Source organism: Lichenostomus cassidix, chromosome 2 (assembly GCF_008360975.1).
Source record: "Lichenostomus cassidix isolate B80296 chromosome 2, HeHo_3.0, whole genome shotgun sequence".
Taxonomy (NCBI): Eukaryota; Metazoa; Chordata; class Aves; order Passeriformes; family Meliphagidae; genus Lichenostomus; species Lichenostomus cassidix.
Genome location: NC_139482.1, coordinates 125,296,615 through 125,311,943, shown reverse-complemented (window position 1 = coordinate 125,311,943; position 15,329 = coordinate 125,296,615). Strand labels below are relative to the sequence as shown.

The window sequence follows — 15,329 nt, the reverse complement described above, 5'->3', positions numbered from 1 at the left end:
TTTTGTACCTTCTCCAGTTACACCATACAGCTTTTGAGACAGGACAGAAGATAGAAAAGTTGAAAAAATACACACAGCATTCATTCAAGCTAGGAATGCACTGCACACATAAACAGAGGCATGATGATGTTGTCTGTTTTATTCTTATTCTATTCCTACGTCTTCTGTATCAATCTTCAAAACCACCAATTTTTAAGCTGTGGAGTGTAATAAACATCAATAAACATCTGGAAAAATGTCCTTAGTTCCCCTCTGTTATCAGGGAGGGACTGAAACACAAAAATGTTAAAATATGCATGAAAATAAGCCCAAAGTGTATGTCTCTGCTAATACAGATTTATTTATTCAATTTTGATTTCTTATGGCCTTTAACGCTTTGAAACTGAAGCAAGCAGCATAACAGATTTATACAAAAGAAACAAGAACAGCAACCAACTCTGAAAGGAAGCTGTCCCTAACAGTTATATTAAAAAAATATTAAAATTAAAAAACATAAACTATAACCAAGAAAGGCCACAGTGGGCAGTCTAGACTAACTTGCTCTTAGAAAATATTTTTATGCACTTTGTTTATGCACTAAAGTGCAATCTGATCTTTTTAATTAAAATCCTTATTTCTTAGCAAGGGATTTTCTCCTTGTCTGTATAACAACTTATTCCTTATTTTGAATCATACATCAGTCAAGCTCAACTGAATTGTGTAAGAATTACTTCTTGATAGACTACTCTCCTTTACTTTTCAAACTAACATTTCTTAGTTTACTTGCATGACACAGGGTTAAAAGCATAGGCTGAACTTTACTAATATTTATTGTTCTGCAGGCCTCTGCTAGAAGCTTCTCTTCACTTTTTAATGCTAAAAATCAACAACATTTTTCATTTTACTTGCACAGCAGCTGTACTACTCTGAGAGTTCTCTCCTCAATCAGTTATCTTTTCCTGACCAAAGACAGAATACAAACAGCTAAGAAACCCAACAGTCCATTTGTAAAAGAGCTAAAGCTAGGAGATTCCCAGAACCATTTACCACAGAATAGTAAAAATATGCTTATGTAAGTAATATAAAAATAGTATGTAAGCTCATATATGTTATATTCTGGATACATTCCAACATTCAGTTTTTTACTCCATTCCTGATGGGACATTTTTGTAAAACAATTTTTAATTAGGTTGGGTTCTTGTTACCAAATATTTCATTACTCCCCATTTTGAGGAATAGTTGTAGCTACGCTTTCCAACACACATTAGATCTCCTAGGTCAATACAAAAAATGCACCTATCACCAAATATTACACTACCCACTGTTATTTCCATCTCAAGGTTCAACTTTCATTACTCAATAATTTCCCTGCCCACAGATTTTGCCAGTTCATTAGCAGCAGACTTTTTGTCATGTTATGAACTAAGATTCCAACTAGTTTTCTTTGTCACAGCCATTCCCTTAACAATGCAGTTTAACTCACCATCCCATGACAACATTTTGTCAGAAATCTCTTACAAGACATTCAGGCAGGGATTTATTTTATTTTGGAATGACACACAGATATCAGTCCTCCACCATATTTTCAATACTAACTGATTTTTTCCTGTCCTTGTAGCTAGCATCTCAAAGTCAAAATACACCTTTACTTTTTTCTTTTTTTTAAGCTCAAAATCTTTTCAGATACTACGAAAAGTGATCATTTTTTAAAAAGATAACACACTACGAAGATAGCTGGAAGTGGAAAATAAATTGCGCCAAGAATGGAGGAAAAAAGGGAACTGAAATTTAAGCAGCAGCTTCCACACTTCTGACCTGAGGGGAAAAGGGAAGTTTGCCAATCCTATTACTCTTCATCTTCTATTGAGCTTTCCTCTTATATTTTATTTTGATTTTAATTGTTATGTTTACAAACATAAGTTTATGCCATCACAGATGCTAGGAAATACAAGAGAGCTAATTTTGGTACACCAGTTAGTAAAAACAAGGCCAGCTTTCAAGACTAAGGCCTCATGATCTGTTCAGCAGTTTTAGTTCATCCTAACAAACAACAGCAACAAAAAAAAAAAATCTGAATTTCTCAAGAACTAATAGAGCACTGCACTTCAAAACTGGACATGCATTTTTATCAGTTCTTATGCCAAGGCATATTGTGCAATTTTACAGATGATCAACTTTATCTTTCCTGTTTACTTTACCTCATTCTAGAACTAAAACTCATTTGACTTGATTTATACTAAGAAATTGCTGGCTACCTTGAAATGCACAAACAATCCAAAGTTCTCTTATATTTCTTACCCACCTATATGAGGAACAAATAAAAGCTTTTCGTTGTTTCTTTTTTAAAGGACTCTTCTGATAATCTCCTGCTCCATTTAGAGCTTACAGCAAAAGATCTGGGTTAAAAACCCCAGAAATGAGAAATATGTGCAGAGTATCCTGTTTACTGCTGTCTATGCTCACAGAAGCACAGATGAGAGCTCTCCTCTGCCCACTTCAGGCTGCAAGGTGAAGATATTTGAATGCATAAACCAGAATTATTTTGCTGCTTATTGTTAGAATCTGACTGCCTCTTCTCATCAGTTTTTAAATTGCCTTGTTCTATCTCCAAAACAATTTCATGTAAAATAAGTCTAAAATCCTAACAGAATAAAAGTAAACAGGAGTAATTCTGTGTCATTTGAACTCCTTGAGTGATCAGTTATCAACATGCATTTCCATTCTCAATGCCATTTACATGAAAGACAACTCAAGAGACTGCCCTACTGTGTAACAGATCATTATCTTTGGGAAAAAAATATTCCAAAGTGATTTGAGCCAATGAAAGATTCTGATACACTAAAAGATTTCAGTTTATCAGACACTGAATTTCACTGCAAAAGAAAAGACTATTGGCTGTACTCATTATTACATCACCCCAAGTTAACAACCTCACTGATGTCATTAAGTCTTCAGGTTTTGAACTGGTTACATTTAAGCATGCTCAGACTCCAGCCACTTAAAGCAGAACATAAGCATATCTAACATATTCCAACGAAAAGAAAAATGATTATTAATAAAAACCCAAGAACGTAATCTGCTTTGTTAAACACATGCTTCGCTCCAATTTTTATTGATGACTTTATTTTAATCATAGGCCATTATAAAGTAACACAACCAGCTAAGTAAAATTCAGTTGAGTCTTCAAAATCAGTAGAATTTATAAGTTAAATCCAAAGTCATGTCCTCTTTTAACAGGATTTTAAAAGTGCTTTTTTTGACAGTACTGAATTATCAAACCATAGATTAGATTAACAATTTATACAATCCTCAACACTGACTGAGGGAAGAGGGAATTAAAAAATAATGGTTTCTTTGCCATACATAGGCTGCTATAGAACTACAGCAGTACAGTCATGTAAACTGCAATGATTAATTGCTTCATACTATATACGTAATAATTACTAAAACCTATATGTAACAGAAACCTAAAGGTTTTCCTGACATACTTTCCCCACAATGCTAAGAAATTTAAAGAAAAAAAGCCTAGCACTCTCCCCTGTAAACAATTCTGACATGCTATAACCACTCTGACAGCTGATCACTTCCCTGGAATCTCCAGTGTTTCTCTGTAAAGCAACACTACACTTGCAAAACAGAGCTAAACTTAAATACACTTCTGGTTAAACTAGCAGATCCTCAAACACAACAAATACATATCCAAAACACCAGTAATCAGAGCTTTTCACTTACAAAAAGCAATTAAAAACAAAAACGCCCTCTCACTACATCTTAAAAAGTATCGTAGCAAATTTTAGCAAGAACTATGTCATGACAGTGTTCTACAGGGTGGGGGGTTAGGGCAGGGAAAGAGGGTGCGCCACTCTAAGACTTGTTCTTTTCTACAAGCCTTTGGAATGCCTCTTCTGGACACTCCCAGCTCCTGCTAATTAGAAGAGGTTTCTCTTCCCAGCCATATTATTTTTCTTCAAGAAAACAGAGGTGAGACCTCCAGTATTTCCAATGGTCCTTGGCTATGGCCACTTTATGTCACCACAGGAGAATGCCAGCATACTACAGTAAATCCGAGTGAACACCTACACAGAAAGTGGCCTACTGATATAACAGCAACAAACTTTGAAAGAAGGACCTGGATGTAACCAGTGCCTACTGTCTGTGTGTGGACATAGCCCTACGTATATAGAAGAGTGTCACTTCACATTGCATAACTCAGAATTCAAAGGAAGAGTTCAGCAGTTCTGGTTTACAAGTTTCACGTGCACAGCAAAAATAACAGGATTTTTGTTAATATGACACTACCACAGAAACTGGGGAATCCTGCTCCAGTTTACATACTTTCATCAGGCACACTGGAGCAGCTTTTCTGATTCTGAGTCGCTAAACAACTGATGCAGAGCCAGAATGGCTTTTTCTTTTTATTCTTTCTTTTCTTTAATTCAGGTGAATGTTACACTGTGCAGAAGCAGGCAAGTGCAGTACTAAGCTAGCTTTAAAGACAGAACATTTTTATCAGTAGCTTCACTCCTTCTTTTCAGTGTTTACCAAAAAAGAGTTCTTTTAACACAGCTAAAAGTAACTTACAAGAATTACTTACAGACAGTTTACATTAAGCACTTATTTTTATCACTCCATCCATTCCCTCACCTAGCCTTCACACTTCATTATCTCAATTCTAAAATGAACTTGAGGGTTTTTTCTGGGAGATTTAGGTTGTAGGGTTTTTTTAAGCTAACAATGAGTGTTTGCTTTAAAAGCATAAAGAGTAGCCATTTCCAATTAATAGGCATGGCTTAAGTCATGATTTTTAGATTTTGGCACCTTAGTTTTCGAGTCTAATATTTTAACGACATAGGAAGCACGAAGAAACTGAATGCAATACCAACTCCTTGTTGTAGATCCTTACTCCTGATTCTTCCTTGCATCTAAAACCCAGAAGGTATCTCTTTCCCCACACACATTCTTTCATGAGAAACCAGGCAGTGGGTAGAAATTCCAACTTATGAAATTATTAGTTTATTATTTATTAAATTATTATCAGATTTATTAGTACTTCTTCATACTGAAAGATAAAAAGGAATATGAAAAGCAGCAAAACTAGCAAACATTTTTCCTTCTTCCATGGGTTCCACAGACTCAGGAAAAGGGGTTGGCTCTGACCTCCATCATTATTCTTGTGATTTAGGAAGCTCTTGTAAGCAAGTGATTATTTAAACTTTATTGCAAACCCTTTAACAAAAACGTACTGGCTGACTTACAGTGTTTTTTTCACTGATGTTTAGCAACAAATGTAAACTATTTTACAAGCAAAAATGATCTGTATTCTTTTGGTAACAACGTGTCCCATACGGAGAGAATAAATCAGTCCCAAACCTCTCAGGCTTTCAAGTTTAACCATATATTTAAGGCAATTATTCGACAGTATTGTTGGGGAAAGTCTACTGACAGTACTAAGTTGCTCAAGCTAGAAGCATCTACAGGACTAGACCTTTAAAATACAGCTCGAAATATACATCAAAGAGGTGACTAAAGGGATTCTACACCCACAAGTTCACAACCAACATCAATCAAAAGTATTTCCAGTTGCACCATTTGAAAGCGTCTTTGTTATGAATGCAAGTAAATTGTGCTTTTGAGGCTGTAAAATTTTTCTCAGAAGGATGAAAAGCCTTCAGCTTTTATCTCTACGCAAATTTCTTTAATCTTTATTAGTATTACAATTGACCAGAAATAGCAATTCAATTTATACCTTGACCAACATGGACTCGGATAAGGCAGCATAGAAAATTTTTAAAAAATAAACAACCAATCCAAGTTAGTAAAGTATTATCACAGTCAACAACAGTCCCTTTGTTTCTATACTGCAAAGAGAATATACCAGAATACCAATTTTAAAGGTGGACTCTTACTACTGTGAAGACCATAATGTCCTTCACATGTATGTCCATATATAACCCAGCTACCTGCAGTCAGTGACTGCATCCCCTAGTAAGCCAGTATTACTAAACTTGCATAACCAGAGGTTTTTCTCAATGCACAACATCCTGATGACTTTTTATATGACACAGCTGCCCTGTGAAAATGCAACTGAAATATGAATACCTCTTTTTACAGTTTCACTCAAACATTGAAGAGCTCCCATTAAAATGATTAGATGGTGTTAAGTCTTTTTCTCTCTTTGACGTATAGTTTAAACATTTATAGATCTGGAAGCAGACCTAGATCATCCTAGTTAAACTGGGATGAGAATTGGTATCGTTCCAAAAATAAGACAACTACAAATAAAATCAAGTAAATAAACACACTGGGTTGTAACATTTTGCAACAACATAAACAAAGATAAACGACACAAACAGGTCTTTTGATATCTGCAATTCACAGAGTCTGCTCAGTCAAACACACATCCCAGGGACCCCGAGAGACAAGCAAACACCTCTGAGCAGAGCGGTGACCCAAACCACCCTGCCGTGCCCTGCCCGAGAGCCGAGGCACCGGGAGGGGCGACAGCAGCGCACCGGGGAGGGGACACGGCTCCTCACCTCCTCCTCCCCGGCTTCACCAAGGGAAGGTGAACTTAAACCAACATATCCTTCTCCTCTGCTTTCACCCCGCACATGAGCAAGCCAGGGCCGGCCGTGGAACTGCCTCAGTGACTCCTGGCCACTAAAGCCTCTCGCAATCCACTCAGCGTTGACACAGGTCACGACTCAGCCCTCAGACACCCTCGCAAAGGCCGTAGACAGGAATAAACAAGGTTATTCGCCTGACACCGGACACCGGCGACACTCCCCCTCGCTCTCCCCCCGCCCCATAGCGATACGGGCTCACCACAGCCCCGAGCCTCCCTCCCCTCGCCAGGTGCGGGCCCAGAGGCCCTCAGCCCTGTCCAGACGCGAGCCAGAGCGGGAGACCGGCAGGGAAACACGGCCGTTCTCCGGGCGCCATGTGGGGCATCGGGAGGGGAGAAGCAACAGCCGCCGCCCCCCGCCAGCAGAGCCCGAGGGGTGAGACGAGTTAAAGTGCCGGAAAAGAGAGACCGAGACCTGACTACAGCTTCCTTCGCCATTTTAGCCCCCACGCCCATTCCCCTCCTCCCCGCCCCTCGGTGACAGGGGCAGCTCGCTCCCGTGCAGCGCCCACCCGCCCTGGCTGCCCACGGCCGAGCGGCGGCGAGGAGCGAGGACGGCAGCCGTGTTTCTGCCGGGCCAGACCGCAAACCGAAGCGGCTGCGGCATAGCCTGTTCTGCGCCCTTACCGTGGCTCGCAGCCTCACAGCTGCTGCCGCCTCCTTCTCCTTCCTCCCACCTTTCTCTTCTTCTTCTTCGCTTCCTCGCCGCCGCGTCGGCTCCTCACCCCTCCGCGCCGCGCTCCGCCGCCGCCGCCGCGCAGAATGATGCCATCTCACAGTGGCATCGGCGGCTCCTGTACGACAGCCCTCCTCCTGCCGCCGCCCCTCCTGGTGCTGCTCCTGCCGCTGCCGCTGCTCCTGCTCCCGCTGCTCCTGCTCCCGCTGCTCCTGCCGCCGCTGCTCCCGCCGGGCGCCCCCGACGGCCGAGCCAGCCTCGTGCGCGCGCCCCGGGCACGGGCAGCAGGAACTTGTGGAGCTGGAGCCGCCGGAGCCGTCGCCGCCCGGGAGGGAGGGCCCAGTCGGGACCGAGCAGTGCGCAGCGGCGGTGGGAGGGAAGAGGCGAGCCTGAACCGAGGCTCTTCAAAGGGGACAGGGCTTATTCCTAGCGCCTGCCCCGGGCTGAACCAAGTCGGGCGCCGCGGCGGGGAGAAGAGCCGAGAGCACGAAATCGACCTCGGGGGAGGCGGGGTCGGGCTGCAACCTCGGGGCGCCGTCCACGGGACAGAGCCTGCTGGGGTAGGATAAGGAGGGCTCCTGCGAGTCTCTGTCCCGTGACAAAGCTCCACTGCGCCGCCGAGAGCCAGCACACCCCGGTGTGGTGCGAGCGATAAGGCGGGGGGTGTCTCCTCCACCCGCCTCCCGCCCTCCCTCCCGGCCGCGCAGGCAGGGCGGGCTGCTGCGCGCCGCCGGGAGCCTCCGCCGTGACAGGGCCCCTGCCCGCCGTCCCTCCGGCTGCTCCCCGTCCTGCACCGCCGCACCTCTTCTCCCTGTCTGACTAACGCAGCCCTTCCCGTTGTGGGGCGGACGGATGTAGGCGGCGGAGACGCAGCTCCTCGCAGCCCTGGGCAGCGGCGCAGAGCTGCCCGGCTGCCCCGCTGCAGGGCGAGACACTGCCCGCCCCGGCGGCACCTCCGGCAGCCCCGGCATGGGCACGGGACAGGCGTGCTCCTGGCAGGAGCCACAGGCCTTCCCTGCGGCTTTACAAACCTAAAAGTATTCATATGCACAAGTATGTGAGGCTGAATTTGTGCCTTGCATTGAAGACTAATGAAGCTTTGTCTTCGTACCGTACAACGTAATGCTGTGGAGGCAGTGATAGCATGAACTTTCGGGCGTAAACAAGGCCTTTGAGTAGTTGTCCCAGAAAGTCCAGCACTACTGTTAATTGAAAGGAACAAAAGCTTACAGTATGATACCCTGAAGCAACTTTCAGCAACGTCTGGTATTTCATTATTCTTAAAAAACAACATGGGGGCCAGCAATCTGATTTGGGCATGTAAATTCCTTCAAGAAATAGAAGGAATGCTCTCAAAAGTACTGCTTTCCAACCTATTCATTCTTCCTAGAAAATTTACAGGAAAACAAAGTTTCCAAACAAAGTTTGGAAAAGAAACAGTATGTACGGTTAGACTTTAAAAGTATCTTATAGTTTTCTACAAGAAATACTGGGCTTCACTTGACTGGTAGTACTGGTACAAGTGACTGAAAACTGTGATGGTTTGAGCTTTTGCAAACAGCAGATGTAACAGAACATATGAGCTCTACACTCACAAAATCTGGCGTGGGCAGTAAGGCTAACTATTTGCAGTTAGCAACCTAATTAATCCATCTGGGTTACGGAATTCAGCATATACTATATTACAACAATTAAAGCTTACATTTAAAGAAAACTAGAGTCTCTCTTTAGTTCTGAGATTGTCCAAAATTAGGTACTTGCTTACTCCAAGTAACTACTTTTACAATATTTTGGTAGCATTTCCAAAGTCTGGTACTATGTGCCATCTCACTTTCCTGGCTGTTTGTTTTCCTGGTGTAAAGCAATCTACATGAAATGGTTGTAGCATTATATTTCCCGTTGCAATGGGTGGGTGAAGGTGTAAATGACAATATTCTATCTCTGGTCTTTGCATAAGATTGATTTCTGTTAAGCTTTGCTTGTTACTAGTATCAGTAATCTGATACTGATACTTCATGGAAAGTATGAGTATTTTTTCTTAGTATATGTGTAAAATTTCTAAGTGCTTCCTTCTTGCCTTATGAAGTATGAAAAGTGTGTAGTCACTTAAAACAATACTCTGTACACAAGTTATGGGCTTCTCTAGCTTGCCTCCTCCCTGTTTTAAAACAAATTTTGTCATACATTTGTTTCACTCTGGGGAACAGCGACATTCCAAGTATTCTTCCCTCTTGAAAGACATTTGATACACTAATGAATGTAAAATGTCACAAGTTTGTTAATGCCACAAGTTTGGTTGTAAATGTCTTATAAAACCTCAAGATTTTTTAATATTTCTGACTACTTTTAGAGCAGTAGGTAATGGAAACATAGAATTATAGAATGTTTTAGATTGAGCAGGACCTTCATGTTCATCCAGTTCCCAACCCCCCTTGCCATGAGCAGGGACACTTTCCACTAGACCAGGTTTTACTCAGACCCCCATCCACCCTGGTCTTGAACAGTTCCAGGGATGGGGCATCCCCAGCTTCTCTGGGCAACTTGTCCCAGTGTCTCACCCCCCTCACAGTGAAGAATTTGTTCCTAATATCTAATATAGAATTTCTTCCTAATATCTAATATAAACCTGCCCTCCTTCAGGTTAAAGCCATTCCCTATTGTCCTATCTCTACATCTACATGGTAAAAAGTCCCTCTCTGGTATTTTTGTAGGCCACTTAGGTACTGGAAGGTGCTATAAAGTCTCCCAGGAGCCTTCTCTTCTCCAGACTAAAAAATGCCAACTCTCTTGGCCTGTCTTCACAGAAGAGCTCCCTTTAGCTCCAGCCACCTGATAGTATTAAATACCTAATTGTTAAAAGCCATACATTGAAAACTTGCTGAAAACATTTAAGTTATACTTGTATACTTATATCTGAGAAAGTGCAAATACAGTTGACTTCATTTTGTAGATAAACACCTTTTTTGTTTGTTTGTTTTCTTCCGTGTTTTGCCCAGAAAAGGTTGTTACAGACTCTATCATACAGTGCTGAAGGCTAGCAGGAATTAATGCAGGTCTGGTGTTCTTATTGCCTCAGAACTTTGCTCGTTGTAGGGGGAAATAAAGAGCATTTATTAACCCCTCAGTTATTCCTTTAGAAATTTAACCTCAGGTAAGGTCTGATAAAGTCACTAAACTTACCAAAACAAATCAACCAAAGTTGGAACTTTGCAAGTGAGTCTGAATGAAGATTTTTTTTTAAATAAATATAAGAGTACCTTCTATACACAGCATTCCTGAGATAGTAATTTATAATACTAGTGAAAGATTTTAACGGCATCTCCTCATGTGTATTTCTGACATCTTTTTCCTTTTTTCTTCACAGAGTAAGGAGAGTTTCGGAGAACTTGGATTCAGGATAGATATCTATAAAACAGACTCCAGAATATACTGGGTTTATCATCCAGTTTTAATAGATCTTTTCTGGCATGCTTGAACAAGGTATGTTTGATAAGGATGGATTTTAGGATGGGCTATTGCAAAATCTAGGTTTTAAAGAGCTAGAGCCTCCACTGGCTGGAATTGCATCTTACCCTTTCAGTGAATGTTTCTCTGTTGTAACTGCATACACAGGAGTGGCAATGAGCTCTGCTAGCCTTTAATTTGAAAGTGCAAGTGAGTGACAGTAGTTTTGCCTAATTTATACTTCTGGAGAACTCTCATAGAACTCAATAGGAAGTAAACCAGTACAATTGCAAATTAATGGCTTTAGTGTACGATACCATCTACTTTCATTTCTGTTTGATTTCTCTAAAATCTTACAAAATCCATATGTTAAACTATAACCATGAATGCTGCAGAATAGCTTAAAAACTTCTACAGAAAAGTGGAAGTGAAGTGTAATAATTCAACTTCCTTAACAGTAGTGCAGTAGTAAAAGATGAGGCTGAAACCAAATCTTTCTGCCATTAATAGACTCCAATGCAAGCTGATTTCACCTGAGCATGTAAAACCAGTCTGTGTGTGGTTTCTGTTTGAAATAAGCAAAATTTTGTAATACAAGTCTTAAATGCAAGTGGTTAGGTTGATTGTTTATTCAACCATAATCTTCCAAATGTGAAAAAAAGTTTTTAAAAAAGCAGTATCTAATGAGAGTAGAGGGAAGATTTCCTTGGTAATTGTTGGGGATTTTTTTTACATGGAGATTTATTTTTACAAAACTCATGCAGAGTAAGAAAAATTTTGGACAAGTTTCTTTGGACCATATTCAAAAAAGCATTTAGGTACCTGAACTGTGGCTTAGATAAAACTTAAATTTTGCCTTCAGGAGCACAAGCCACAAAACCCTGTAGATGTAGTCACCCACATCTGCCAGTGGAGGTACTCAGTGTCCATAGGCATTGGCAACAGGCACCTGATATCTTCATTGCAGTAAAAGAATTAATGCTTGACTTATGACTGGTTTGTTTGGGGTCCAGGTGGTGGGTAATATGTCACTTAACATCCATGGAAGGGTGAATCAGGGAAGCATGATGAAGGGTGTATCCAGTACAGAAAAGATGTGAAATCAATACAAATGTACAAAACTTACAGCAAGGACAGAAGCAGGGAGAAACACGGTCGCAGTGATCAGCAGGAATTACCGTACGATGATAGGTGCCAGGATACCGGGACCTGAAAAAACCTGTGTTCTGTGCCCTCCTAAACTCAAACCAACCTCTCATTTCAAGTCAGAATGTGACCAATTAATGCTGTCTGATTTGGGAACAGGATTATCCTTCCTGTGCCAGCCCTATGGAGCTTTACAAAGGCACACTGAAGGTAGTGCAGCAGAGTAATGCTGGACAACTCAGCAACTTTGGAACATAAGCTAGAATAGCTGGGAAGTTTTAGTTTCTGGTCCTGCTTCCCAACCATGTTCAGACATTTTAGTCAATGGCTTTTCAATGCACAATATTGGCTCCTGTTCTAGGACAATAAACACGCCTTATAACAACTGAATGTCTGCACTTTTGGCATTCGGTCAAAGTCTTCTCGTGTTTCTCTCTCAGACTCCATGGTTGTTATGTTCTGAAAGCAGAATGAGTATAATTATATATATATGTTTGACTTACATACATGTTTGTGTCTGTAAAATTATACCTTGAATGTATATTGTCCTTCAATCCCACTTTAGTTACTTTTTACTGTGTATAATTAAAAGTCCCTAGTTTCAGAATGATTAAGGAGCTCGGGTACTGAACCATCCAATTACTTAGTCCTATTTATTTATTTATTTCATTCCATCTGTCAGAGGTATGAGTATGTTGCTTCTTGTTTAAGGTGTGAGGTATGGATTCTACTATTATATATGCAATATTTGGCACAACCATCTTCTTGTTTGTAATATTTGGGGTTTTGTATATGTAGTAGTTTAAATAATACGTAACAATAATCACCTTGGGTACACTTAATTTAACTTGATTCCTCACAAAAATTTGGTGTCTGATTGAATTAAAATGAGTAGGTTTTTAAAGCAGTATTGTGGAGAAATTAAAATATGAAAAATTGCAAAGACTTGACTCCATTTAGTATAAATCAATAAAATTGCTTGCCTCTGGATCTAGACAATATTAGTTTCTGTCTGTAAATTTGGAATTGTAAGATTTTTCTTCCTACACCTTTTTCCAAGACCAAAAATTGTTAAATCAAAAGTTGCAAATTTATAAAGACTGAGTGAATTATTTGAAGAAATAAACTAAAACTCATTGATTTTCATCTATAGTTTAAAAAATGTATTTTTTGTGGACAAACATCTTCCAAAATGTCTCTGTCTTTCAAGAATACCGTTTTTTCAATAACTTGACATTGTCAGCTTTTCAGATCTGTTAGTCATGATTGAGACATTAGTGAATCAGCTATCAATTTATAGTTTTTTTCTTTTAAGTCTACAGGTTGGTGTGCCAACTCCTAGAAAACTATGAAAACAACTTGTCAAAGTGTTGTTTCTGTGCTATCTCTTAGCAGCATGGAGTGTTAGACTTATTTTGTTGGGAAAAAAATTTACAAACCAGTACATCTCATCTGATATTGTAATGAGATTGTGTTGTAATTTCCTTTAAGTCTGTTGCTGCAAGGTCTTCTCTCAAATACAAAGCCCCAGATTTTATGTCAACGTATTGTATTGCATTTGAAAGACAGCTAAAATATAATTATCTTTTAATCAAGTATTGTTTTCAATCTGACAAGAGCATGAAATGTATTAACATAAATTCACTTGTGTCTTAAAATTGTAGCAGATAAATGTTGAGCCACGGTTTGAAGTCTCTTCTTGTGTACTGGGTTACTTTTTTGAAGCATGGCTGCCCTGCTGGCTTGAAAGCAGGGCTGAGGTTGAGCACAAATATTAAGTAAGCTGAATGTGACTTAGATGCCTGGGATGAGTATAGAGACAGGTAATGGAGAATAAGAGGCTCCAGCCCCAGTGGAAGTGATAAGTCACAGAAGAGTGTGGGAGCATAGCAGTTCACTTTGGGGGTGGAGAATGGAAGAGAATGGGGTTGTTTAGAAGGCATGAGGTTTGGGGAGAGCATTTAAATGAGGGAAGGGAAATAGTTTGCGTTGTTCTGGTCAAATTCCAGTGGCAATATTTTGTATTTTTTCTCACCAATAAATGGGCAATGAGTTTTGGAAAAGAAAATCAGAGTATGGCCAGTTACTTTATTCTCACTTCCCATGGAAGAAAGACGCATGTTTACCAAGTCTGTGCAATTACCCTTAAATCTCCACAATAACTTTTTTGAGTTCACAGGCCAACTTCAAACATGTCTAGCAAATCTGATAAATTCTTTTTCCTTGAGAAAATAGATGGCAGCATATAGTAGAGAGCTTCTGTAAATGTCCCTGGAAGGGCTACGGACAAAGGAAAAGCTACATCATTAAACTGCACACTGTTAACCACTGGAGAATGGGGAGCAGGGAAAGAGTAAACAATAAACCAGCCAGCCCTTATAAATGCCTACCATAAGAGAAGGCTTTAGTTTGAGTTTGCATTCTTAGGCACCAAAGTCAATCAACCATGAAAAACAAATCTTTAAGAGACCAAGCTTCATTAGTTCCAGTGCTCAGTGAGTGATGTGATTTAATTGCAGCACTACCTAAAGCAATGCTATGCAGCCCATAGTCTGTGGGTAATTGATGGTCAATAAAATATCAAAAGGAAGCTCAAAAAGCAAGTCAAAACCAGACATTCCTGCCCAACCATATTTTCCCATACATACAAGCAGTATGGAAGAGAAGAATAAAAATTTGGTTAATTTTTTTACCTTTTATTCATCTCTGAAGGGCCATTGTGTGTACTTTGGCACAGTAAGGACAAGATGGCATTTGAATTTGTTTTGCTTTTAGAGGTTAAGTGTTCCTTAAATTGAAAAGGTTGAGAAATGTAGTGGTCTAGAGACCACAGTCAGAGAATCAAGGTTTTGATTGTTACAAGAAATGCTATGTCCTTTTTCCTTTATTACCCTATTTAGGTTGCGTAACTGAAAATGATCAAGTGAATGTAATTTGTGTTTGTCCTTTGTCAGAACATGGCCTAAGTGAACCAGAGTCAGCCATCAATTTGAGCTGCAAATCGTTCTTGTCTTTTGTTAATCCTTCTCTGAGCATTAATCAGAAAAACTAAGAAATTGAAATCTTCAAATTTGTATTTTCTGAGACTTAACCATGCATTCTTTCTCTTAATATTACAGTGATGCATATAGTGCTCGTGCTTATTTAAGAGCTGAGAGCTCTCTCTTCCTGTAATACAGATTATGTACTTATTGCATTTCTGTGCAGAACTCTTTCCATGACTTTCTTTTGTTCTAAGAAAAAACAAAGAGCTTGAACCTCAGCTTTCTCCTGAGCTGTATTTCTGATCTTATTTAGATTCTTACCTGAAGGCCTTTTTTTTCCTCAAGCCCTAGTACTTCTTTTATCTCTGAAAAACCCCTCTTCTTTTCCTCAAGCCCTAGAATTTGTTTGTCTCTGAAAATCCTCTCTCCTTTTTCCTCAACTGGACATAAGAATTAGACTGCAGTATTGTATGTA

General features: G+C 40.2%; 1 protein-coding gene and 1 pseudogene across 6 annotated transcripts in view; one reads left to right on the top strand and one right to left on the bottom strand.

Annotated features, from left to right (window-relative positions):
• WWP1 (WW domain containing E3 ubiquitin protein ligase 1) overlaps nt 1-7,418 on the bottom strand; it is a 57,161-nt gene extending 49,743 nt beyond the window's left edge. For 3 of the 6 annotated variants that reach the window (XM_085053132.1, XM_085053136.1, XM_085053137.1), the window contains exon 1: nt 7,232-7,367. The gene's annotated coding sequence lies outside the window, so the exon portion shown is untranslated. Of the gene's footprint in view, nt 1-6,515; nt 6,675-7,231 lie in introns of those variants that run through there. The other 3 variants (XM_085053134.1, XM_085053133.1, XM_085053135.1) reach the window with 3 other exon arrangements.
• Nucleotides 5,902-9,588, top strand: LOC146442194 (uncharacterized; annotated as a pseudogene).
• The last annotated feature ends 5,741 nt before the right edge of the window (nt 9,589-15,329 follow it).